Below are 26,153 nucleotides of genomic sequence, written 5' to 3' on the forward strand. Positions count from 1 at the left end.
GAGAGACAGAGGCAAAGTCTCATAATGATTACTGGGATGTGGGTAAACAAGAAAGGTGGAGGATGTAAAATGAAAAGGTGAGTAGAAATAAGTAATGGATTTCAGCATGCTATTTCCCAAATGTGCACACAGCATGAACTGATCAGCTATAGTACTATGCACAATTAATAAATGTTTGCCAAAAGTAAAACACAATTCTGTTAAGTAACAGGTTTATCTCAAACCTATTCTTTTGTTCTGTCTTTTATAGATTTGTCTCCTTCCCCCACAGGGAGCTAAGTCCTATCTCACCCTTAACATAATAGAGAGCCAATTTTTTAATCAAAAACCATTTTTAGGATCAAAGAGAAACATGTTTCGAGTCAGATGGAGTGTTCGTTTTATCATCTGTGGGGAGTGTGCAGCTAAAATTAGAGATTGTGTCCCCCAAATTCTCAAAAAAAATCAAATGCTTTTAAATTCAGGGAGGGACGATTGGAGCCCTTCCCCCCCCCTTACAGGATATTTTTCTCAAGTACTAGCGGAAGTGCTAATGAGAGACAGGCCTCCTTTGCCATCCAGCGACACATGTAACAGGTCACATGAAACCACAGAAAATGAGTCTATTTTAAAACGTCAGAAGCAACACTAAAGGAAAACCCGGACTTGGACTTTTTCCTCTTGATCACAGTGTAATAGAGACAATTCAGAAATGATCTCTTCTGAACTTGCTGATATCCGTGATTGAAATAGTGTTGCTAATGATAACAATGTGTACAGTTATTACATGGAAAGAACTAATAATGCGAATCATATGGCCCTTGGCTTCAGTTCCTCTCTAGATTCTTTTCCCTGGGCATATCTGATTCCTCAGAGATTAGCCTACTAAAATTCAGATTTGTACTACCAAGGAGAACATTTGGATTTCTAAGAACAAAGTCAAAAAATTAACCAAGTTTTTACTTGTGCCAGATTTTCCACATAAAACAACCTTGGTGCAGAAGGTAGAAGACAAACAAAAACACAGGATTTTAAAGTATTTTTAACACCTTTTGTATTTTCTTAGGTCTATCTAGGAGAAATAATATTAAAACAATCGTGTGCTGTGAGAGCCACAGAAATAGTTCTGTGGATAAAAGTGCTTACCCTGTAAGCCTGGGATCTGGATTCAATCCCCGGAACTTATATAAAGGTGGAAGGAGAAAATCAAATTGATAAAGTTGTTCTTTGACCTACACACACACACACACACACACACACACACACACACACACACACATACACACACACACCATGGCACACATGCCCCCTTATGCACACATGAAATAATAAATAAATAAATAAATAAATAAATAAATAAATAAATATTTAAATGTATGTGGTATGAAAGTATGAGGTTCACATTGAAATCTTTAAATATTGCCTAACTTTTAGATCAGTGATTCTCAATTTGTGGGTCATTACCCCTTAGGGGACTCAAATGATCCTCCCTCAGGGGTTGCCTAAGACCATCAGGAAACACAGGTATTTACATTATGGTTCACAACAGTAGCAACGTTACAGTTGCTAAGTACAACAAAGATAATTTTATGGTGAGGTCACCACAATGTGAGGAACTGTATTAAAGAGTTGCAGAATTAGGAAAGCTGAGACCACTGTTCTAGATTATATTTTCAATAAAAATGCTAGAATACTTCCTTTTCCATATTTAGGATAAAATTAATTATATTCAGATTTCATCCTGTTTACATTTCTGATAGTCATAGGAAACTCCATTTGCAAAGGTACATATCATTTTGATAAGTTATTTTCTAATTATTCTTGAGATTATAATTAAAACTGCCAACAAGAGATAGTGTCCTTTTTGTCTCTGGGTTGATATAACAGGATTGAAATAGGAAAACTTTTCTAAACAAATACTTAGTAAGTACAAGAAAATCATAACTATATCCAGTGCACCAGAAAAGTAAAGACTCAGTGGGTGGAGGGGTGGCTCAGTGGTTAGGAACACTTGTTGCTCTTGCAGAGAGCCCAGGTTTGGTTGCCAGAACAGAGATGATAGGTCACAACCACCTGTTACTCCAGTTCTAAGGAATCTGACTTCTCTTCTGGCCTCTTTGGGCATTAGGCATGCATATGGTATAAAAACATACATACAGACAAAATGTTCACACATATAAAATTAAAATAAATTGACTCTTTAAAAATAAAAAAGCTCAATGACAGGAGCTGGAGAGATTGCTCAGTAGGTAAGAACACTGGCTGCGCTTCCAGGAGATCTGGGTTTGATACTTAGCACCCACATGGTAACTCACAACCATTTGTGACTCCAGTTCCAGGGGAGCTCACACCTACTTCTTGCTGCTGCAGGCACCTGGCATGCATGTGGTACACAGATATTCAGGTAGGCAAAACAACCATACATATAGTAACAAACTCCCACAATTGTGACATGTGTCTCCCACAATAAGCCATATATCAACATTCCATTGTCAAAGTAAGCTATATGACCAAACTTGATATCAGTGGTGAACAAAACACAACTCTTTACTGGGAAGGGAAGAAAAGTGGGAATAAGTTTATTGTTAAAGGAACTTCCCAAAGACTGAGTGAAACATACCTTTGATCCCAGAGCACTGGAAGAAGAAACAAGCAGATTTTTGTTAACTGAAGGTCAGCCTGATCTACATAGTAAGTTTCAGGCCAATCAAGGCAAGCGAGCGAGCGAGCGAGCGAGCGAGAGAGAGAGAGAGAGAGAGAGAGAGAGAGAGAGAGAGAGAGAGAGAGACTTCCTAAAAAAAAAAAACAAGAAAAGAAAAGAGAGAGAGACTTCCTGAAAAGATACCTAAACAAAGAACAGATTCCTCAGTTGTCTCACTCACAGAACAATGAGCACTTAATTGGAAAACCCTGCCTGCTTACCAAACAACTGTTTCTTCATGGTTACAACAGAAATCTCAAATTAAGCAAAGAAGAATCAGAGGAGAATTCATAGCTGGAATACATTTGTAAGTAAGAGTTATTAGAAAGAGTCCCAAGAGAGGCAGGAAAACCTATGATAACACTTAATAATCTTAAACACGAGGTTTACAGCAGTAACATCTAAATACACGCACCCGTTCTGCTGAATTACACATAAAATGCATAAGCCTAGACCACTGGGTTATCTGGTAAACCTGAGACATAAAAGCACAGAATTTGGAAATGAGTATGAAATAACCCAGACATTCTTATCCTGTGGGTCGAGACCCTTTAGCAAACCATTATTTCCAAAAAAAAACTTTTACATTGTGATTCATAACAGTAGCAAAATTACAGCTATGAAGTATCAACAAAAATAATTTTTTGGTTGGGGGTCACCACAACATGAGGAACTGTATTAAAGGGTCGCAGCATTGAGAACCACTGAATGGTTGAGAACCACTGAAATAACCACAAGTTAGAGAAGAGATTTAAGGAGTCCTGAGTGTCTGTTTTCCTTAGCTATAAATGAACAAATAAAAGAACTTGAAGTAAAAGGGTAATCTTGAAGCAAACAGAAACTGCTGATAGCTCCAATGTTATTTAAATTTCTCCAAAACAAAGAATAAAAGGAAAACTTGTGAATTCTTTTTATGAACCTAGTATCATCTTGGTGGAAAATTGAATAAAACCCAAGAGTCCTAAAAGATACAAATTAGTCCTTCTTCAGAAAATGAGCTCAAAAATTCTAGGTAAAATATTAGCAAATATAGTGGCATATTGAAATAGCACTTCACTTCTATCTTTGACAGGACCACCCTCCAGAATGCTATACCTTATCTTTATTTGTACGAGAAGTACAAATAGGAATGAAGCATACATACACCAAAGTGAGATACATACACACCTTTTCTGAGAAAGGCCATATTAGGATCGTAGTTACAATGAAAGTCAAAAGGAACAGCCAGGTGACCTTCAGAGTTAGCCTTACCCATGATGTCAAAGGCAGTGTTTGCAGTGGACAGCTGTCCTATTTTTGTTTTATAGAAAAGACAAGGACTTCCCCCCTTCCTTTGGGAAGCTAACTTCAAAGAGTAGAAAGCAATTAATTAATGTTATAGTTATGTCTTCTGAAATTTACCTACCAGCCAAGTTGTCATACTTTCCCTGGGGCAGAGTAAGTAGAGGACTAAGAGACATCAAGAATGTTGTACTAATTAAGGTCATTCCTCACAGAAACACTGAATGTGGAAAATGTATTCCAGCTTTGATAAAATTGTTTTGCTTTGAATTCATTAGGTTTAATCATCAGCCTGTGGTGTGCGTCCCTTGAAACACAGAGCCATCAGGAAAATCTTGTTCTTGCCTCACAAGAGGCTATTATATCTGCAGTTGATGTCTAGTTATCTTTTGGGAACCACTGATGTGAAAGATGGATATTCCCTCCAGAAGGCTGGGATGCAGAATAATAGATCATTAAATAAACCCAGGATTACACTGTACTCAAAAGCTGAAATCTTACTATTCACAGGTATAGTTTAGAAATGGTTTATATCCCAAAGCTTGGTCTTCTGTATGGTGAGGGCAAGGCAGAGTCTTTAAAAGATGGGACCTAGTTCAAGGTAATTAGGTCATGGAAGCATGGCCTTAGAAAGGGATTAAACTAGTTCTTACAGGACCCTGATTAGTTCTCAGCAGCTCATGTTCTTATACAGTTAGCAGCTTCTCTGCCATGTTGTAATGGAAAAGGGCGGGGCTGCCAGAGGCCAAACAGATGGGACTTCCAGATCCAAAGACTGAAGAAGGTCCTTAGCCACTAGTGTGTGGTATAGGAAGAGAGAAGTAGACTTATGTATCCTAGTCTTCAGTTTTAAAAATTTGTCTTTATTGTGCTGTGTAAAACAGCTCATCAGAGAGCCTGCCATTCCTGTAACTATAGTAACCACAAGACTAGAGAACACAAATGGTAAAAGTTCCATGGTCCCCTAAAGGCTCCAGGTTGGAGCTAGAATGGTACAGGAAGTCAAGTCCATGTCTAAGAGATTGAGTATGTTGTGGATAACACAAGATGTTAGGTGCTAATTTATGGTATGTGGTAATGGCATCATTTTTTAATCTTTATCTGTTAGAGGTTCATCCTGAATTGCTTAAGGCTAAAATATTATGATGTGGGAAACTGTTTGAAGCTGTTACAGCAAACAAAAAACTACTATGTGAATAGAGTATAAGGGTGTTACACTGTAGATTAGTTCTAAAGACTCAAAGAGCCAGAAGACTCCAGTAACCTAGGAAACTTATGACAGCGATATTTGAGCACTATAAGATATGTAGGGGGGATTTTCTGGCTTATCAAGGAAGGAAATACTGGGGGGGGGGTTCCTGGGTTTTTTATTAGATATTTTCTTTATTTACATTTCAAATGTTATCCCTTTTCCTAGTTTCCCCTCCAAATACCCCCATCCTCTCCCCCCTTCCCCTACTCACCAACCTACCCACTTCTGCTTTCTGCCTCTGGCACTCCCATATACTGGGGCATATAACCTTCATAGGACCAAGGGCTAAGATTCCATCTCACACCAGTCAGGATGGCTAAGATCAAAAACTCAGATAACAGCAGATGCTGGTGAGGATGTGGAGAAGGAGGAACACTCCTCCATTGCTGGTGGGATTGCAAGCTGGTACAACCACTCTGGAAATCAGTTTGGCGGTTCCTCAGAAAACTGAACATAGTACTATCAGAGGATCCAGCAATACCACTCCTGGGCATATACCCAGAAGATGCTCCAACAATAAGGACACATGCTCCACTATGTTCACAGCAGCCTTATTTATAATAGCCCCAAACTGGAAAGAACCGCGATGTCCCTCAACAGAGGAATGGATACAGAAAATGTGTGTAATGTGATACATTTACACAATGGAGTACTACTCAGCTATTAAAAACAATTTATGAAATTCTTAGACAAATAGATGGATTGGGAGGATATCATCCTGAGTGAGGTAACCCAATCACAAAAGAACACAAATGATATGTACTCACTGATAAGTGGATATTAGCCCAGAAGCTCAGAATACCCAAGATACAATTTACAAAACACATGAAACTCAAGAAGAATGAAGACTAAAGTGTAGATACTTCAATCCTTCTTAGAAGAGGGAACAAAATACCCATGGAAAGAGTTTCAGAGACAAAGTGTGAAGCAGAGACTGAAGGAATGACCATCCAGAGACTGCCCCACCTGGGGATCCATCCCATAAACAACCACCAAAAACAGACACTATTGTGGATGACAAGAGCTTGCTGACAGGAGCCTGATATACCTGTCTCCTGAGAGGCTCTGCCAGTGCCTGACAAATACAGAAGTGGATGCTCACAGTTATCCATTGGATGGAGCACAGGGTCCCCAAAGAAGGAGCTAGAGAAAGAACCCAAGGTGCTGAAGGGGTCTGCAGCACCATAGGAGGAACAACAATATGCACTAACCAGTACCCCCAGAGCTCCCTGGGACTAAACCACCAACCAAAGAAAACACATGTCGTGAGACTCATGGCTCTAGCTGCATATGTAGCAGAGGATGGCCTAGTCGGTCGTCAATGGGAGGAGAAGTCCTTGGTCCTGTGAGGGAAATACTAGTTTTAAATGTTTTATTGATTCTTCGTGAAGTTCACATCATGCACTCCCCATCCCATTCATCTTCCTATCCCTTCACACCTGCCCTCTGACCTTGCAACATCCACCCCAAGAAAATAAAGCAATTAAAAATAATGAAATAAAAACTTGCTGTGGAAGCTGCTGTGTGTCATTGTGAGTCCCACAGTATGCCCTTTTATCCATGCATCTTCACTTGCAAATGTAAATTGCAATCAGCCGTTTGGTCTGGATCAAGACCTCTGGCTTCTGCTACATTCTCAATACTGGCTCCTCACTGGGGCTCCTCTCAGATATCGTGTTGTTGCCCTGTGTCACGGAGATATTGTAGCTTTGGTTCTGCACGACTTCCCAGTTCACATGTTCCAGCATTCATAGATGGGGAAGATATTGGGGTGAGCCAACTCAAAGCCTGGATCTCGGCCTGGGTAGTAACTGAGTTGGTCAACCTGTCAGTTCTCCTGCACCATACCAACAAGGTCAGTCCTTCAGCACTGCCTGCCCCAGCCTCCTGAGTGCAAAGTCGGCAGAGGGAGGGGCTGGCTCAGAGTCAGCTAGGAAATACTACAGAGGGAGGGGCTGGCTCAGAGTCAGCTAGGAAATACTATTTTAGATTAGGAAGATATCTTAGGGCTCCAGGTCCAAGACATCCAGAAAAGCACCTTAAAATAATTAGGAAACTGCTTGAGGAGAAATTCTGCCGACAAAGCTACAGTGAAAACATTTAAGGTTAAAATATTACATTCAGCTTTTTCATCACCACCACCATCATCACCACCCCATCATCACCACCACCATCACCACATTTGGTCTTTGCTGTTGTTTGTTTGCTTGTTTGCCTGTAACAAGAGTCTTGCTACGTAGTCCAAGCTAATCTTGATCTCATCAGTGTCCTGCTTCAGTCTCCCTAGTACTGGAATTACAAGTATTTGCTACCATTCCTAGCAGATGGGACATCCCCAGCAGAAGGGACATTAGTCTTTATTGTAGAGTTGACAACATAGAGTTGCTGCATCGTACCATTTCAGATATTTTTTTCTTTTTTTAAAATTAACCACCTTGACCATAAAATGGCTTTCAGTCAACTTCCCAAACATTATCTTTTTTATTTTTATTTTTATTATTTTATTTACATTTCAAATGCTATCCTGAAAGTTCCCTATACCCTCCCCACGCCCTGCTCCCCTACCTACCCACTCCCACTTCTTGGCCCTGGCATTCCCCTGTACTGGGGCATATAAAGTTTACAAGATCAAGGGGCCTCTCTTCCCAATGATGGCTGACTAGGCCATCTTCTGTTACATATGCAGCTAGAGACACAAGCTCAGGGGGTACTGGTTAGTTCATATTGTTGTTCCACCTATATTGGTTACAGACCCTTTCAATTCCTTGGATACTTTCTCTAGCTCCTCCATTGGGGGCCCTGTGTTCCATCCAATAGCTCACTGTGAGCATCAACTTCTGTGTTTGCCAGGTACTGGCATAACCTCACAAGAGACCGCTATATCAGGGTCCCTTCAGCAAAAACTTGCTGGCATGTGCATTAGTATCTGGGTTTGGTGGCTGATTATGGTACCAAACATTATCTTTTAAGGCAAGACTCCAGAACTGTCTCTAGTCAGAAACCTCCTTATCTAGCCCACATTTTCCTTAAGAGCACACTGTTCAGCTGGTCCAGGGGGGTCACTGGCAGCATCAGCATAGTTTCACAGACTAGTTTTCATCTCTTTGATGAGAAGGAGGTATCCCATAGTAGGTCTAGCACAGGGCTTAGAATGTAATAGGACTCACCACATAAGACGTTCTTCAAACACAGGATATCAGGTGTAGACTGCCAAAAAGTTAATACATTGTCCCACACACTTTGCAATTGATATCTCAGTTTCGACATTTAAAGGGGAAAAGGAAAAAAGAAGTAAATGAAGATAGAAAAGAAAGGGAGAGGAGGGGAGGAGGGGGAGCGAAGAGAGTGGAGGGGAGGAGAGCACACAGCATGTTTTCCTATTCTTCCTAAAACAGTATTAAAAATAAATGGCTCCAGAACCAAAAGTTGGGAGAATTTAAAGATATCAGAATTCACCATTTCTTTTCAAACTCCATTTCATTTTGTCAGTTTCAGTTAAGAATTCCATAGACAACCATAAATAAAATGGATCTGTGAGTGGACTTGAACTTTGTACTGACAGCATGACTACAGTTCTTTGATGGGGAGCCAGTCTGAAAAAAAGCTAGGCAAACAGGAGATGTTGAAAGGTTTCCAAATCTAAGAAGGCAAAGCTGCAGAAGAAAAACCACAGGAGTACACAGACAGTGACAAGCACTCAGAAGTGTGACATCTATCCAGCTAATATCATCCACTTATTTTTAAAGCAGAAGTGGTCTGGCCATCTGTTTGGTTGATCTATTAGTCTGTTGTGACTGCTGAAACACATGCAGTCCCTTAAAACATCTGTTCGAGAGTTAAGAACTTGAAAGTTTATTTCAATGAGCTGAAATTAAGGTGTTGGCTGGCCTATGCTTCCTCTGAAGATTCATTTTTTCTTGCTTTTCCGTAGCATTTCCTGCATTCTTCACTTTGTGGCTCCCATCTTCCATGTTCGTGGCAGCAACGCCACAATCTCCTACGTGTCATTGCTTCCACCATCACATCCAGTCTCCCCTTCTGTTATTTCCAATGTCGGTGTCTTCTGAGACTCTGGCCCTCTTCCTCCCTCTCCGAGTCTTGTTATTTCTTGTATCCTATCTGAACAACCCAGGATAATTTTGTCCATATCACAATCTTCAGCACATTGGCAATGTTCCTTTAACCATGAAATATAGCATGAAACAGTTGTCAAGGTTAGGACATTAGCAACTCTCAAGAGCCACCGTGTGTTTCCCACATTTGGAGAGATGAACTGCATGGAAAGCTATCTGGATCTATGAAAAACCTGATCTTTATTTTACTGAAGACTATGAAGTCTCCATTAAAGAAATTAAACGATTTGTAAAAGTCCTGAAGTACTGTTAGTAGCCCACACCAAAAAAAAAAACTCACTGAGTGGTACAATAAGCTTCTGAAGGCCTCAATAAAACGAGAACATACTGTACTGTAAAGTGGTGTCCATCTGTAGCTAATTCTGACCTGTTTGTTGAACTACAACATCCATATTTTTCTTATGCTCACTCTAGCCTGCCCTTCCACTAAAAGCTTCTTTATGGTGTGAACTCATTGGAAAGGGCTAATGGACACAGCATGGGTGAAGACAAAACATCTGAAGTCATAGTAAGATTGTATGTGGTGAATTACGTTGTAACACCTTAAAATACTATTTTATTATCTCCCTAAAATATACTTACAAATGTACATACATGTTAATATGCATATATATTGTGCACTTTTTATGGCAGAGGCATCTAAATGTTGCTCTTTGGCAGATTTTTGTTCAATTCTTTTTAACGCCTCTGTAAAGACAAGACAAAAACAGCAACTTTTTACTGAGAATTTCCAAGTTTTACAGGTGAAGGTTTTGCCTACTAGAATAGCTTTTATATTATTAACTATCACATAGAACACTTCAGTTATATTAACATATTTGGCAGCTTGTACAACACCTTCCAGTACTGAGAGCTAAACATCAAGGATAGATACTTTCACATCAGCTCCAACTTGATTCCCTCAAGCCCTGTGCTCAAAGAATGTGTTGTCTTCAGCAACAGGGTCTACCTTCAAACTCAAGAGGGGGCAGTCAAGGAAAATGGCAATAACCTATATTGTTTGAGAAGTCTCATAGACACCAGCTTCCTGAACCAACAACATCAAAGGAGGTTTCCCCTGTCTGGCACTTAGATTTTTTTGTAAGATGGTCAACCGCTCCTGAAGTTACCCCATGCAGTGTAACTAACTTCATTTAATATCTCTCTCCTCTCTCTCTCTCTCTCTCTCTCTCTCTCTCTCTCTCTCTCTCTCTCTCTCTCTCTGCATGCATGTAGGTGTGTGTGCATATACATATACTTATAAATATGTATATGCATTTTAAGTAAGTTTGTTTCCCTGTGGCTTTTAAATTTTCCTTAGTGTGTTATTTCCTTCCTCTCTTTCTGAATTACCCCCCTTCCCCTCTACCCAGTCTCCACCTACCCCCTTGTTTTCTCCTTTCATAACAATGGCTGGCAAGCTATATATCCCTGTCTTGGTTAGGGTTTTATTGCTGTAAAGAGACACCATGACCATATCAACTCTTATAAAGGAGAACATTTAATAGGGGTTGTGTGGTGATTTGAATAGGTTTGGCCCACATACACTCATGTGTTTGAATGCTTGGCCCACAGTGAATAGCATTATTAGGAGGTATGGCCTTGTTCAAGGAAGTATGACTGTGGGGAGTGAGCTTTAAGGACCCCTATGCTTAAGCTCCACCCAACGTGGACTCTCCTCTCCTCCTGCCTGCCTATTAAAGACAGTCTCCTCTTTGCTGCCTTCAGATTAAGATGTAGAATTCTGGGCTCCTCCAGCACCATGTCTGCCTGCGCACTGCCATATTTCCATGGTTACTAAACCTCTGAAACTGTAAGTCCGCCCCAATTAAATGTTTGCTTTATAAGAGTTACCTCAGTCGTAGTATCTCTTCACAGCAATAGAAACCAAAACTAAGGTACAAGTTGGTACCAGAGTCTTGAGTATTTCTCTGATAGGCCTGAGCATCCTTGAGTTTGGAAGAGTGTGGGCTTTGGGACTTTGGGAAGCAGTGGAATGCTTTCCATGGGGCTTAATAGGCGCTTCTAGAAGAAGGATGGAGCACAGTAGACCTGAGGGTGATTTGAACTGTGGAGGCCTGGCCCAAGAGGTTTCAGAGAAGAATTTTAGTATGTGCCCTAACAACCATTCTTGTTATATTTTGGTGACAAGTGTGGCTGCTTTTTACCCTTGTCTGAAGAATCTGCCTGAGGCTAATGTGAAGAGATTTAGTAATTGTATTAGCAAAGGAAATCTCAAAATAGCCTTGTATAAATTTTAGTATGTGATTACTAAAGTTCACTCTTAGGAAGAGTCTTTTGATGAAAAGGAGCAAGCTGAGGAAAGAAAAATACAAAATGTTATTACTCATGTATTAAAGGGGCACCAGGAAATGGAATGGACCTGAATCCTATCTTCAAGGAGATAAACAAATTATGGAAGTGGTGACCTCAGGGCAAGATCCTGCCCAACTAAGCTCATTGTTTATATATTTGCACAAGGGTCAAGGGATAGTTATATCTAAGCATTATTAAGACCTGGTTATTGTTTTCATCTCATATCTTCTTAAGAAGATAAGATTGTGTGTCAAGTTTATAGGAATGGATTGTAATGGCTACTCTTGGTTGTCAATGTGCCCAAATCTGTAATGAACTACAATCCAGAAATGGAGAGCACACATGTGATCCAGATTTTGAGACCAGAAGAAACAGCCTTCTTTTTTAAGATTTATTTATTTTATATATGTGAGTATACTGTTGCTGTCTACAGACACCCGTGAAGAGGGCCTCTGTGAACCACCATGTGGTTGCTGGGACTCAAACTCAAGACCTCTGAAAGAGCAGTCAGTGCTCTTAACTTCTGAGCCATCTCTCCAGCCTAGAAACAGGCTTCTTGAGGAATAGTAGCCATGAAAAGCTTAACTCCTGTTGTGGTGGTATATGCTTTTAATCCCACCATTCAGGAGTCAGAATCATGTAGATCTCTGAATTCACCAACAGTCTACAGAGCAAGTTGCAGGACAGCTTAGGCAATTAAGGAGTTGGAGAACAGAAAGCTGGTGACGATGTAATAGAACAGGGAACCATGTTCCAGCCCCAGCAAGCAGCTTTGGCCACATGACTCTACCTTTAGAGTCAAGAATAGAAGGGGTTACTGGGACAACTGATATTGGTTAGATGGAGCTAAGAAATTATCTGTCATTAAGAAGAGACCAGCATCACTGAGGTGAAATCTTCTGGGAAGTGTTTTCTGGGGAGCCCAAAGAAGCTGCAGTTGGACTTGGTAATGTGTAAGAATCGCCCAGGTGGTAGTGGTTTTGAAGGCATGAAGAGGTCATGGAGAGCAGCTGAGGTTTGGCACTGTGAAAGTCCAGGAAAGGCCATTGGTGAAGGTGCAGCCTCAGTTGCATTTGAAGGCCTAGGACTGAAAGGGTCATGTAAAGATGTTGAGGCTTGGCACCATGAAGACAACCTGCAAGAGGCTATTGGTGAAGCCTAGCTGCAGTAGAAGATCCCAGGGTACTGGAGATGCCAGTACCATGAGATTGCAACCAAGAACATCAGCAACAGTGGAGTAGAGTCAACCAAAGCCTAGAGTGCTACAACACAAGGCAGAGCTGGAGAAGCAGCCCATGAGTGCTACAACACAAGGCAGAGCTGGAGAAGTGGCACATGCCCTTAGGAAGGGTCCAGGTGATCATGTGTGAATCCCAGACATTGGAACAAGAAGCTGTAAAGTGGAAGTTGCCTTGCATGCCCTATGATGTTAGAGATGCTAGAGTCATGGGATACTTGCCAAGAAAAGCTGTTAATAGGGAATAGAACCAGCCCAAGAGAAAGAAGTGTGTAGCACTCATCAAAGCCGAAAGGAGTTGGGACATCAGACATGGAGATGCAGAGTTTGGAGTTTGCCCAGATGGTTTTCTGTCTTGCTCTGGTCCAGTATTTTCTCACTCTGACATTTCGGAATGGTAATATATATTCTGTGATGTTGGAAGTATGTGATCAGTTTTTGGATTTTGATTTTAGAAGGGCTTATAGTTAAGAGATTGCATGAATCAGAAGAGACTTTGAACTTTGGACTTTTAAACATCGTTGATTCTGTGATAGCCTATGGTGACTTTTGAAGTTGGACTAAATGCAGTTTGCATTTTGTTACTACTGCCAGTCTATGGAGATCAGGGAGTAGAATGCGATGGTTTGAACAGGTTTGGCCCCATGGACTCATGGACCTTGAACCTGTAAGCCAGCTCCAATTAAATGTTTTTCTTTATAAGAGTTGCCTTCGTCATAGTGTCTCTTCGAAGCAATAGAACCCTTACCAAGACAAGCTGGCCTACAGATCAGAGATTTACTCCTTTATCATCATGGTGGAAAGCATGGTGACATGCAGGCAGACATGGTACTGGAGAGGTAGCTGAGCGTTCTACTCAAGATCAGCAGGCAGCAGGAAGTGAACTGTGAGCTGCCAGGCCTTTTTGAGCTTCTAAGACCTCAAAGCCCTCCCTCTAGAAATGAACTTCCTCCAACTAAACCCTACCTACTCCAAAAAGGCCACACCTCCCGATGGTGCCATTCCCTATGAACCTATGGGAACCATTTTCTTTCTAACTATATTCCACTTCCTAGCCCCCTTATTCAAAGTCATCTTCACCAGATTTCTGTTGTTAATGGTTTCCTTCACTGCCTAAGCTTGGCAGTCTTAGAACTCACTCTGTAGACCTGGCTGACCTTGAACGCAGAAATCTTCCAGCCTCTGCCTCCAGAGAGCATCCTATTCAGCTACTTATATAAGCTACAACAGTCATAGTCTGCCATGTAGCAAAGCGAACATCGTGTGCAAAAATATGACAACTTAGTAAGAGCATGTGTATTCCAAAAGTAGATGGCCCAGAGAAAACATGAAGAATACAGAAATTTCTGCAAGTAACTTGAGCCTAGCTCTCCTAACTAACTGTAGGCAAGTCAGTTTCTTCACACCTCATTTTACACTGTATTTAATAGAAATTATCTCTCTAGCCAACTATAAAGTCTGAATTGTTGTTGCTTCAGTTATTTCTGGCACGGGTTCAGTGAAATCAGAAACATAAATCGCCTGAGATTCTGCATCATAGATGCATATCCAAGAATTAAAAGAAATTCTGCATCAATGCATTCTGTCATGTAGTCTATGGATAAAAGAAGAATGGAAAAGATACCCAGAAGGATGCCCTTGATACCCAGAAGGATGCCCTTGGTAGGTCAATAGTCCTTTAACAGCATCACTGGCAGGAAATTTACACACATAAAACTGACACCACCTGGTACATATCCTATGGCCACTGTAACACAACCATTTACTTTTATGTATTTATATCTCCAAACTCTAGTGATCACTTGTTAATACTGACCACACTGAAATGCTAAGAGTTTAAAAATTAGTTCATGAAAAACTCTTAACACAGTGAATATCTTTTTGTATAGTCATTAAATGTTACCTATTGGATGTAGAAAGTAGAAGTGATAATGAAGGGTTATGAAGGTATTTATCGGTCTACATTCCACAGCTAGTTGGATGTTGGTTCAGTAGTTATGAGCACTAAGTGATCTTCCACAGGATCTAGGATTGATTCTCAGCATCTACATGGTGGCCCATAGACTTCTGTGGTTCAGGTCCCGGGGAACCCAGTACCCTCTTCCAGCATCCATAGGCACCAGGCTACTAATATACAAAAAGACTTTTTAAGTTAAAATATAAGGGATGTTGGTACTGTCCCTGAGGTGCTGGATACAAGAGCAAAGCTTTTCCATATGTGATAATTACTATGTTTTTCTAAGTTCCATGCTTTTTCTGGCTATAATACTGCCATATTGGTTACAGTATTTTGGGGGACAGAAATACACTGATTGCCTACAATGTACCAAGTGCTGAGGCTACGATCTTGAAGTTTATCGTAAGTTGGAAATAGCTCTGGAACGGTCGCATTATCTTAAACAGCATATGAAGTTGAATACGAACACTAAGGTCAACTGAGAGTCAACTTTCCTGTGTTCATGAATCAGGAAAGAAAAGCAACTGGTGGTGGAAGAAAGGAAAAGTGGGCAGATGTAGAGGGGGAAAAAAATGAAAGGACTTCCGAAGAGAGGAAAAACTCGTTTACCAAAACGACAAAGAACAGAGAGCGGGTAAAATTCAGGTGGGATGCTGGAAACGCTCTATGTGCTCCCAGCAATCTCGCTGGCTATAAATCACCTACCCACCAAGCTGCCACCAAACTCTCACACCCGAGATCCATGCTCAGCGGTCTACGGGTCCCAACTTCCGGGGCCGGCGCGGCGCGGCGCGGCGTTGTGACGTCAGTACAGGCGGAACTTCCGGGTCTGGTGAAGCTTTGCCAAGACGTCGGTGAGCGACCCAGATACCTTGTTTGTGGGCAGGTGAGGTGATGCTGCCAGTACTGTGTGTGGTTTGTCTGAGGGAGGGTACGTGGGCTGCGCATGGGGTGGTGCCAGGATAACCGAGCTGCCATCACCCCGTGTGCACAGCCGCTAGGCCGTGCGGTACGCGATGGTACTACACTCACCCCACCTCTGGCCAGGTCGCCCGAGGCTCCCTGGGAAAGAATAAGTCAGTGCGCTGGCAGCCAGCCTTCTAGAAATACATCCAAGTCTGCGCTGGGGCTCTCCGGGCATCTGTGGTCGACACTGTACCTCGTGGATTCTCCTAAGAAATCTGCTGGCATTAAAATCACCTTTACCATTGCAGATGATGTGTTGTTGCTCTGCTTTTAACTTTTTTTTTTTTTTTTTTTTTTAGTTTTGCAAAATGCATGGCTTCTAATAGTATAAGTACACATTTCTCCAGCTTGAGAGTTGCTCAGCTTCTTGAATCTGTAGATTTATGTCCAAGTTTGAGAAGTTTTACGCTTTCTTTAAACGTGTGTTTTAGCCCCACATTGCCTTCTCCGAAACTCTTAATTGCATGAATTTTAGGTCATTTGTCATTGTAGTACAAGTCCCCGGGTACTGCAGAGTTTTTAGACTGTTTCCCACCAATTCAGGTTTGTAAATTTTGTGGATCTATTCAAGTTCTCTCATCTCGTTCTTCGTTGATTCTACTCTGCCGTTGATCCACCCCATAAGTTTTGTTCTTTCAGTTATTACTTTTAAATTCCTTCCTTATATAATATTTATGGTAGCTTCTGACCTTTAGTGTGCTCTTACATTTTTCTGGGTTTTGCTGACTTCTTAGAATAATATTTTAATCAAGCTCTTTCTTACTTTGGGAAACTATTACATTCCAGGTGCCTTCAACATTTTTCCAAACTACTTTGATGAAGAAGTTGGGATGTTAGTAGGAGAGACTTTTAAGATCATCATGGGCAAAATGTCAGGTCACTTTCTGAAACGTTGTATTGTATGCCTGTGTCATAAAGGTTCAATATGCTTATCAGTGTGTTGTGAGCTAATGCTGTGTGACTAGTGAGGTGAGGTCCTAAGAGGTGAGGCAACTTTGTTCTCAACTTCAGGAGACACTTGGGGTTAGGAAGCAGCCTACATGCACTGCAAGAACCTATTAAAATTGGCCATGTGAAAAGATTAAATATGGATTAAATATAAGATTATGTGTTCAACCTATTATTGTTTTAGAGCATTCATTGTTAAGTTTATCAGTAAAGGTAATTCCAGATGACCCCTGTCCCACTGAACAAGTCAAAGCCAGCGGTTGAGTTTTTCTTTTCTTTTCTTTTCTTTTCTTTTCTTTTCTTTTCTTTTCTTTTCTTTCTCTTTTAAACATTTATTTATTTATTATATGTAAGTACACTGTAGCTGTCTTGAGACACCCCAGAAGAGGGCATCAGATCTCATGACAGATGGTTGTGAGCCACCATGTGGTTGCTGGGATTTGAACTCAGGATCTTCGGAAGAGCATTCAGTGCTCTTAACCTCTGAGCCATCTCTCCAGCCCGGTTGAGTTTTTCTTAGCTAACTCTACTTTGGATGGTTCCAAGATTGACTTTGCTGTACTCTATACATTTCTAACCCACACAATCTGTGAGGGTATAATATATCTTCAGGTATTTAGTTTTATGGTGGTGTGCTGTGTACCAAGAATAAATGAAATGCCTTGTATTTTCTAGGAACCTTTTATTTTTTTAACTGTAACAGCTGTCAGTGCATGTTCCTTGGAAGATAATTCTGGAATTACTTACTAGTTTTCCAACTCCTTAACCTGATATTCAGGGCTGTCATAGTCTAGAGTAGGAGAATCCCAGCACTAGTCTAAAATTGTATGTGTGTGTGTGTGTGTGTGTGTGTGTGTGTGTGTGTGTGAGAGAGAGAGAGAGAGAGACAGAGACAGAGACAGACAGACAGATTCTGCAAATCTATCCCTTGTGATCAGCATTACACTTTATAGAGTTTTTTGTTTTGTATTATTTTTTTGAGACAACTCTTCTATAAACCAGACTGACTTTGAACTCCTGATCTTTCTCTTACCTCCCCAGTGCTAGAAAAATAGGCATGAATCACGACAGCTTGGTGTGTGGTCTGGGGGATTTGTTTGTTTGTTTGTTTGTTTGTGAGACAGTTTTATATACCAAGTAGCCCTGGCTGGTCTCAAACTCACAACATTCCTGCCCCAGCCTCCCAAATTCTGGGATTGTGGGCATGCACCAACATACCCAGACGATAGTTTCCATGTGGATAGCCTTTGACTCTTTTAGAAACCCTTATGGCTTAGCAGTCTGGTCATGGCTCTTCTCACTTTTTAAAGTCCTTCTGGTATTTTGCCTATATATTAGTTGGATTGTCTCTCATTCATAGAAGTTCTTTACATCTTCTGGATATGTGCATATTGGTGAAATATATTTTGTATGTAAGATGCTACACACAAAAAGTATGGGCTGAAGACATAGCCCAGTGATAGAGCAGTTACCTAACATGTACAAAGTCCTGGGTTCAACCCCTAGCCTCACAAAAAAGTAATTATTTGTTCAGATAGATAGTATGCAGAGAGATTAAGAGAATGAGAAGAAAAATCACAGGATCACAGAACACTGTAAACCTACATTCACACACACAGATAGGCATAATGACACATGAGTAGCATTCAGAATTTAAACATGTTGCTGATTCTAACAACGATCTTATATCCAGAAGATATACTCTTCATATGAGTGTGCCTCCTCTCCTATCTCCTGATTATACTCTATCCATGTCTATTGACGAATGCAAGTTCTTAATCTAAAGAATGCATTTTAAAACTTGTTTCCTTTGTGGTTAAGGTACCCTATATCTTGTTTAAATAACCTTTGTCCAACGATCAAAAGATGTGTTGTAATGTAAACACTCATTGCTTGGAAGCTTTAGTGTTCTCCTTTCGTTTTTGAATTGTATGTGGCACTCTCTGTTTCCATATTGAGATCTAGTTAGCCTGTGTTGTTTGAAAGACCATCTCTTCCTTACCTCCATCCCTATTAGCTGGATTTTTCTTTTTCATTGTTTTCTACATGCAAACATCCAGTTTGACCAGCACCATTTGTTGAAGATGCTTTCTTTTTTTTTTTTTTTTTCCAAAATTAAGGATTAGCTGCTTGTGGACGTTGTACATCGTGGTGCGGAGCCTAGTGCGCACCACGATGTACAACGTCCACAAGCAGTCTAATTTTTTCCCCACTTTCTCCTCTATCAATTTCAGTGTCTCTGGTTTTATGTGGAGGTCTTTGATCCACTTAGACTTGAGCTTTGTACAAGGAGATAAGAATGGATCTATTCTCATTCTTCTACATGATAGCCGCCAGTTGTGCCAGCACCATTTGTTGAAAATGCTGTCTTTTTTCCACTGGATGGTTTTAGCTCCCTTGTCAAAAATCAAGTGACCATAGGTGTGTGGATTCATTTCTGGATCTTCAATTCTATTCCATTGATCTACTTGTCTGTCACTGTCTGCTTGTGGACGTTGTACATCGTGGTGCGCACTAGGCTCCGCACCACGATGTACAACGTCCACAAGCAGAGCAGTTCTTTTATTATTCAGGATTGTTTTAGCTATCCTGGTTTTTTGGTTTGTTTGGTTGCTTACTTGTTTTCCCATATGAAGTTGAAAAATGCCTTTTCAGGGTCTGTAAAGAATTGTGTTGGAATTTGATGAGAATTGTGTTGAATCTGCAGATACTTTTGGTAGGATGACCATTTTACCAATCCATGAACATTGGAGGTCTTTCAGTTTTCTAACACCTTCCTCAGTTTCTTTCTTCAAAGACTTGAAGTTTTTACTATACAAGTATTTTCACTTCTTGATTATAGTTATCCAAGATATTTTATATTATTCCAGGCTATTGTAAAAGATGTTTCCCCTATTTCTTTCTCAGTCCATTTGTTATTTGTATATAAGAATATAAGAGGTCTGCTGTTTTGGGGGTGAGAAAGGGTTGTTTTCTTTTAGTTTCTTGGGATTTATTTTTTGTTTGTTTGCTTTGCTTTGTGTTAATCTTGCATCCAGCCACTTTGCTGAAATGTAGGAGTCTCTAGTGGAATCTTTTAAGTCTTTTGTGTATATACTATCATATCATCTACAAATAATGATACTTTGACTTCCTCCTTTCAATTTATATTTCCCTGATCTCCTTTAATTGTCTTATTGTTCTATCTAAAAGTTCAAGTACTATATTGAATGGATGTGGAAAGAGTAAACAATCTTGTCTTATTTCTCAATTTAGTGAAATTACTTTGCCTTTCTCTCCATTTAATTTGATGTTGACTATAGGCTTGCTGTAAATCTGTAAATTGCCTTTACTATGTTTAGTTTTGTCTTTTGTATCCTTAATCTCTCCGGGGTGTTTATCATGAAGGGGTGTTGGATTTTTGTCAAAGACCTTTTCTTCATCTAATGAAATGATCATGTGGGGGTTTTTTTCTTTCACTTTGTTTGTATGGTGGATTACCTTGACAGATTTTCATGTATTGAATCATCTTTGCATCTTTGAGATGAAGCCTACTTGATCATGGTGATCTTTTTAATGTGATCTTGGATTCAGTTTGCAAGTGTCTTTTTTTTTTTTTTTTTTTTTTGATTTATTTTCGAGACAGGGTTTCTCTGTTTAGCCCTGGCTGTCCTGGAACTCACTCTATAGATCAGGCTGGCCTCGAACTCAGAAATCCGCCTGCCTCTGCCTCCCAATACTGGGATTAAAGATGTGCGCCATCACGCCTGGCAGTTTGCAAGTATCTTATTAAGTATTTTTGCATCTATGTTCATGAGGGTATTTGGTCTGTTATTTTCTTTCTTCATGAGTCTTTATGTGGTTTGGCTATCGGGATAACTGTGGCCTCATAAAATGAATTGAGCAGTGTTCCTTTGGTTTCTATTTATTTGAATAATTTGAGGAGTATTGGAGTTAACTTTTCTTTGAAAGTCTAGTAGAATTCTTTGCTAAAACCATCTGAGATCTCTCCAGCCTTTTTATGTAGGCACCTTGTGCTATGTACTTCCTTTTAGCACCACTTTCATTTTGTTTTTTTGTTGTTGTTTGTTTGTTTGTTTTTTCCTGAGACAGGGTTTCTCTGTGTAGCCCTGGCTGTCCTGAAACTCACTTTGTAGACCAGGCTGGCCTCGAACTCAGAAATCGGCCTGCCTCTGCCTCCCAAGTGCTGGGATCAAAAGCGTGCGCCACCACCGCCCAGCATCCACTTTCATTTTGTACCATTTCATTTTGGCTCTGCTGTATACTTGTTTTCATTGAAAGTGGGATATGTAAGAGGTAAAGTCTCCGCTACCAGTGTGAGGGTCAATGAATGATTTAAGCTGTAGTTGTGTTTCATTTACAAAAGTGAGTGACCTTGTGTTTAGGGCATAGATATTAAGAATTGAAATATCTTGGTGAATTTTTCCTTTGTTAATTATGTATTGTCCTTCACTGTCTCTTTTGATTAGTTTTAGTTTGAAGACTATTTTGTTAGATAATAAAATGGCTACACCAGCTTGCTTCTTAGTTCCATTTGCTTAGAATATATTTTTTTTTCTACCTTTTACCCTAAGGTAATGTCTGTCCTGGATGTTGAAGTGTGTTTTTTGGATGGAGAAGAAAGGTAGATTCTGTTTTCTAATCTGTTCTGTTAGCCTGTGATTTTTACTAGAAAATTGAGGCTGTTGATATTAAGAGATATCAATAACCAGTGATTGTTAGTTTCTGTTATTTTGCTGGTGGTAGTGGTGGTGGTATAATGTGTGTATGTGTTTGTGTTTTCCTGACTTTCTTTAAGGGATTTATTAATTTCCTCTTGAAGGACCTCTATCAGATTCCACCATATTGGAATATTCAGAACCTGCTCTGATAGGCTAGTTGGGCTCTAGTAGAGACATACTGTCCTGGGTGTTCCTGTGTTCTTACAGTGGCACCTAAGCATCTGGGTTTGGAGTGATTATAGGTCTAGGTGCTGACTTCTGGATTTGTCTTAGTTGGGTGGGTGTTTTCTTCCTTGGTTTCTGTTTCTTCTCTGTATTTTCAAAGAATATAATTTAGACTGTGTGTTGCCTGCTTTGCTTGCCTGCTCAGCTGGTGTCTTCACAGGGAATGCCTGAGGGTGTTGGAGGCTGTGATGCAGCAACTGGTGTGTGTGTGTGTGTGTGTGTGTGTGTGTGTGTGTGTGTGTGGAGGGAGGTCAGGAGGGGATCCTCCTTGTGGGTCCATGGGATCCACAAGAGACATGCGCAGTCGGGAAGGGAGCTTGCAGCTAGCAATCTCTTGCAGTGCTAGGCACAAGCCTGAGGGATTGGGTCTGGGGAACAGAGAGAGCAGAGAAGGTCTGCAGACAGGCTCTATAGTTCATATTTTTGATATTATTTTTATATCAATTCTCTACTTTCTTACTCATATATTACATTTTTTCCTGTTATACAAATTTGTTACATATTCTTGTGCAATTCTTTTAGTAGTTGCTGGGCTTTTTGTTGTTGTTTTTAGTTTTGTTTTGTTTTAGCAGACAGGAAGAGCTTTGCTTTTCTAATTGTCATCGTGGAAGATTTTTGAAAGCAAGCTAGTCTGCTATTGCAAAATCAGATTTTAAACTTAAAAACAAACCTTGAATGACTGGTAACATTATTCAATAGTAGAACACTTGCCCAGCATGTAAAAGGCTCTGAGTTCAAACCCCAGCATTGCTCAAAAGAAAACCTCTAATGAGAACCAACTGCCAGGCTCACCTTTGTTGTTTAATACATGTAGATAGCCAACATATTGGTGTTTGAAACAGAGCTTCTCTGTATGGAAACACTGAGGTTCCAGAAAACAGTAAACAAAGATACCTAAAGTTGACCTCTATCTGCTGTCCATATGCATAACAGGTAAAGACACACATACCAAAAGAAAGGAAGGAAATCCAAAAAACCTCCCCTGTGTCTTTTTGATGTTTAATGTGATTGAAGGCTCTCAGGGCATCCTAAAAATCAAGCTTTTTAAAAAGTTATGCCTGTTCCTACATGATTGTCGGAACTCTGAGTAGCTAGAAAAAACAGCAGACAGCCGGATACTGAAGCCGAATAAGATGCACATGCAACTCTACTTTGAATAATTTTGTTCATCAGTTCAGCTTTATTGTTCTAATTGGCTTCATACAATGTAGCTTATATATCTGCATTATAAATAGCATAATAAATATAATGAAAATATTGGTTTGATCTAAGCTTCATACTGATCAAATGCTGGTTTTCCGTTTTACCTATTTTTTTCTTGTATAAGATTAAATTGGAGAAATTATGTGGCCACATAAAATTCAAAATTCAGAAATGATTAATACCCATAAGTACTGCCCTTAGGAAAACAGGTTTGCCTAAGTTTCACAAATTGCAGTCACACTCGGTTTGGCTTTGGTTCTCATCCAGCCAGACTCTTGATGCTTATCAAATTGATTTAATCCAAGCCTGCCTATAGGCTGCAGCTGAGGCTGACGGTGGAACTGTCACTCCTCAGAAACTTAATTGTCATACAGTGCTTTTTGTCATTTGCAGAACTGAATTACCTCTTAGGTAAGATTTTCTTTCCTCCTTTGCTGCTTGGTGAGAATAAGACAAACAAGGGAAGGGAAGGGAAAGCTGCCTTGGGAACACGCTTCACACTCTCAGCCTTGCTTTGCTTGAACTGATTTTAGAACTGCACTTTCGGTTTTGTTTTGCAGTTTTTAGAGACCATGCTTGAATTTCTTATCCGCTTGAACTCTCATAAATCTCGAGGGAAATCAAACTCCCAAGGTGTCATTTACTTGTACTTAAGCAGTTAAGAGGCAGATGTGTTTAATGGCTGCTCCAAGAGGCAGGCTGGATGAGAACCAAGTGTGATTAAAATTTGTGCAACTTAGCAAACCTGTTTGTTTCCCGCTGCTGAACTGTTAAGTGTGACCAGTGGCTTCGCAATCCGGGCCCAAAGTTAACGTTTTTGTATAAGGCCCCATCTAATTTTGTTTCTGACGATTGTAATTATCAGAGAAACCTTCACAAACACAGTTCCTGTGCTCTGGTAGTTCCCGAGACGAGGCTAGAGTGGCATTTACTGGCGAACTAAGATAAGTCTGTGTAAAAAGGTGACTGGCACTTAGTCAACACATCCAGTATCGGGAATGGTTCTCACTCTCGTAGGCTTTTCATTTTTGCCTAAGAAAAACCAATTAAGACTTGATTAAACATGAAATTTTGAATATTTGTGTTCATTTCTTCTTCCTACCTAAATTCACAGAAGTGACGGTAAAGTAATGTAGACATAAACAACGGGAATAAGGGACAGCAGATCCTAGGACTAGAGCAGTAAGATAGAAATGTTAGGGGAAGGGAAACTTCCAGGCAGTTAGCAAGGCTGCCTCGATGGATACCGAACTGTAGCTTATCATTCTCATATACCAGACCTTAGACAATGGACCGTCTGTGCACCGCTTTATCACAGTTTGCTCAACTCCACAAATGACTGCTTGGGTTCCTCAGCACTTTGGCTATTGTAAACCACATTTTTATATCAGTCTTACAGAAATATTTTTGTAATTTTTGTTTGTTTTAGGATCAATTCTTCAAGCTGAGGCAAATGATTGTTTTTTTATAGATATTGGCCCAAGCTATCAGATGACTTTCAGATGTGTGGAATTTTCCATTACACTGCATCCTAACTGGCATTGCATTTGCCTTGATTAAGATGGTTAGTCCGGGGAAAAACATTGAGTGTGCTTACACTAAGTTTTACGCTTAGCTGGCTACCTAACCAGTGTCCACTTGAGAAAATGACTATTCGCTGGGGAAATGAGAATGCTTACTATGCAAGGATGAAGCTCTGGGTTCAAATCCCCAGCACCCACATAAACGTCAGGTGTGACCAGAGTGCCTGTATTCCAAGCATAGGGGGACAGAGACAGGAGGCTGGCTCTCTGGAGCTTCTTGACTGGAGAGCCTAGCCAAAGAATGAGCTTCATGCTCTGTGACAGACTATCTCAAGGGAATAAGGCAAAAGGCAATACAGGAAAGTGTCAGGTGTCCCCTTCTGATGTCTTCATACATATATACATACACCAAACACATACCACCAAACACTTAATTTAAAAGATGACAACAGGTAATATGAAGCAAGATACTGACAGAGGCTTCATGTGGGAAGCACAATTGAGCTGAGTCTAAGGTAGGAAAGATTCACAGAGGACACTACGGCATCTCAGGAGGGATATGTGAGTCCTAATTAAATCAGGAGACAGAAGCCACACGTATTATATTCACAAATGGTGAGTATAACACAAAGGTCTGTTAAGCTCCGATAGGAGAAAAGCTGCAACATTACTATGTAAAGAGAACTCTAAAACAATTACCCTAGGCCTGAAGAAAACTGTGTAAGGAAGGATAGAATTGAAGTGCAGAGCTCATTGGCGGCATGCTTGCAGCCCTAGTACATGACAGAGAGGTGTGCTGGTTTGCACAGGCCAAAGCTAGTGTCCAGTCACTGTGAACCAGGACTGGGAGGACGCAGAGGGAGGCGGGACACTGCTGCAGGTCTGAGGCCCACAGATGTGGTATGTGTAGGGATCTCCTCAGACAGGTAAGTTCAGAGGAAACTAGAGCACACATTAAGTGTCAGTGGAATTGGAAATTGAAGAGATCTGCAGCGACCTGGAGCAGTGTTTTCCACTCTGGGCAACCTTGACCTTTTGAAACTTTACTGTGGGGCCTCAATGCTTAGCAGCATCCTTGTCCTCCAGTCACTCCGTTCCAGGAGTTCTTCTTAGTTCTACCAGTGGAAAAAGCTCCAGTGATTGCTATGGATCTTTTGCTGACAAAGTTTCCTCCAGTTGGAAAGCAGCCGCAGTTGGGGCATTTCACAGCTAACAGCACAGGAGGAGAAGTGCAAGCTGGCAGGAGCCTGCAAGGAATCCTCCACTGGAACTCTCCAATCTCCTCCTCCAAGAGCTCACCGTGGCCTCCCCTCACAAAAGAAAAGCATTTTAGAAGCCTGGGTCAGGGCTGTGAATGCCAGGATGTGAATGGGGCTAGACCTGGGAGGTGGGAGGCAGGCAGTTGGTCATTGACAGCGGAGGGAAAAGCATTCCAGAAGTAACTGAGGGACAGAATTTCGAGCAGAGTGACAGGAACAGAAGAGCTGTGGCACTAAGGAAAGGACAGGATAGATTGAGGGGCAGGTTGGTGTGAAGGGCCTAGAATGATTCCCAGTCTTCCACAGGGGCAGCATATCAGATATTTACATTACGATTCACAACAGGAGCAAAATTACAGTTATGAAGTAGCATCGAAATAATGTTATGGTTGGGGGCCCCCACCACATGAGGTCTCAGCATTAGGAAGGTTGAGAACCACTGGGTTAGAAGGATAGAGTTTTGAAGTGTTAAG

General features: G+C 40.7%; 1 protein-coding gene across 1 annotated transcript in view; it reads left to right on the forward strand.

Moving 5' to 3' along the window:
* Positions 1-15,649: 15,649 nt before the first annotated feature.
* The window catches only part of Ldah (lipid droplet associated hydrolase), a 77,322-nt gene continuing 66,818 nt past the window's right edge, over positions 15,650-26,153 (forward strand). The window contains exon 1 of the mRNA XM_021202464.2: positions 15,650-15,721. The gene's annotated coding sequence lies outside the window, so the exon portion shown is untranslated. The remainder of the gene's footprint in view (positions 15,722-26,153) is intronic.

Source organism: Mus pahari, chromosome 7 (assembly GCF_900095145.1).
Source record: "Mus pahari chromosome 7, PAHARI_EIJ_v1.1, whole genome shotgun sequence".
Classification (NCBI taxonomy): domain Eukaryota; kingdom Metazoa; phylum Chordata; class Mammalia; order Rodentia; family Muridae; genus Mus; species Mus pahari.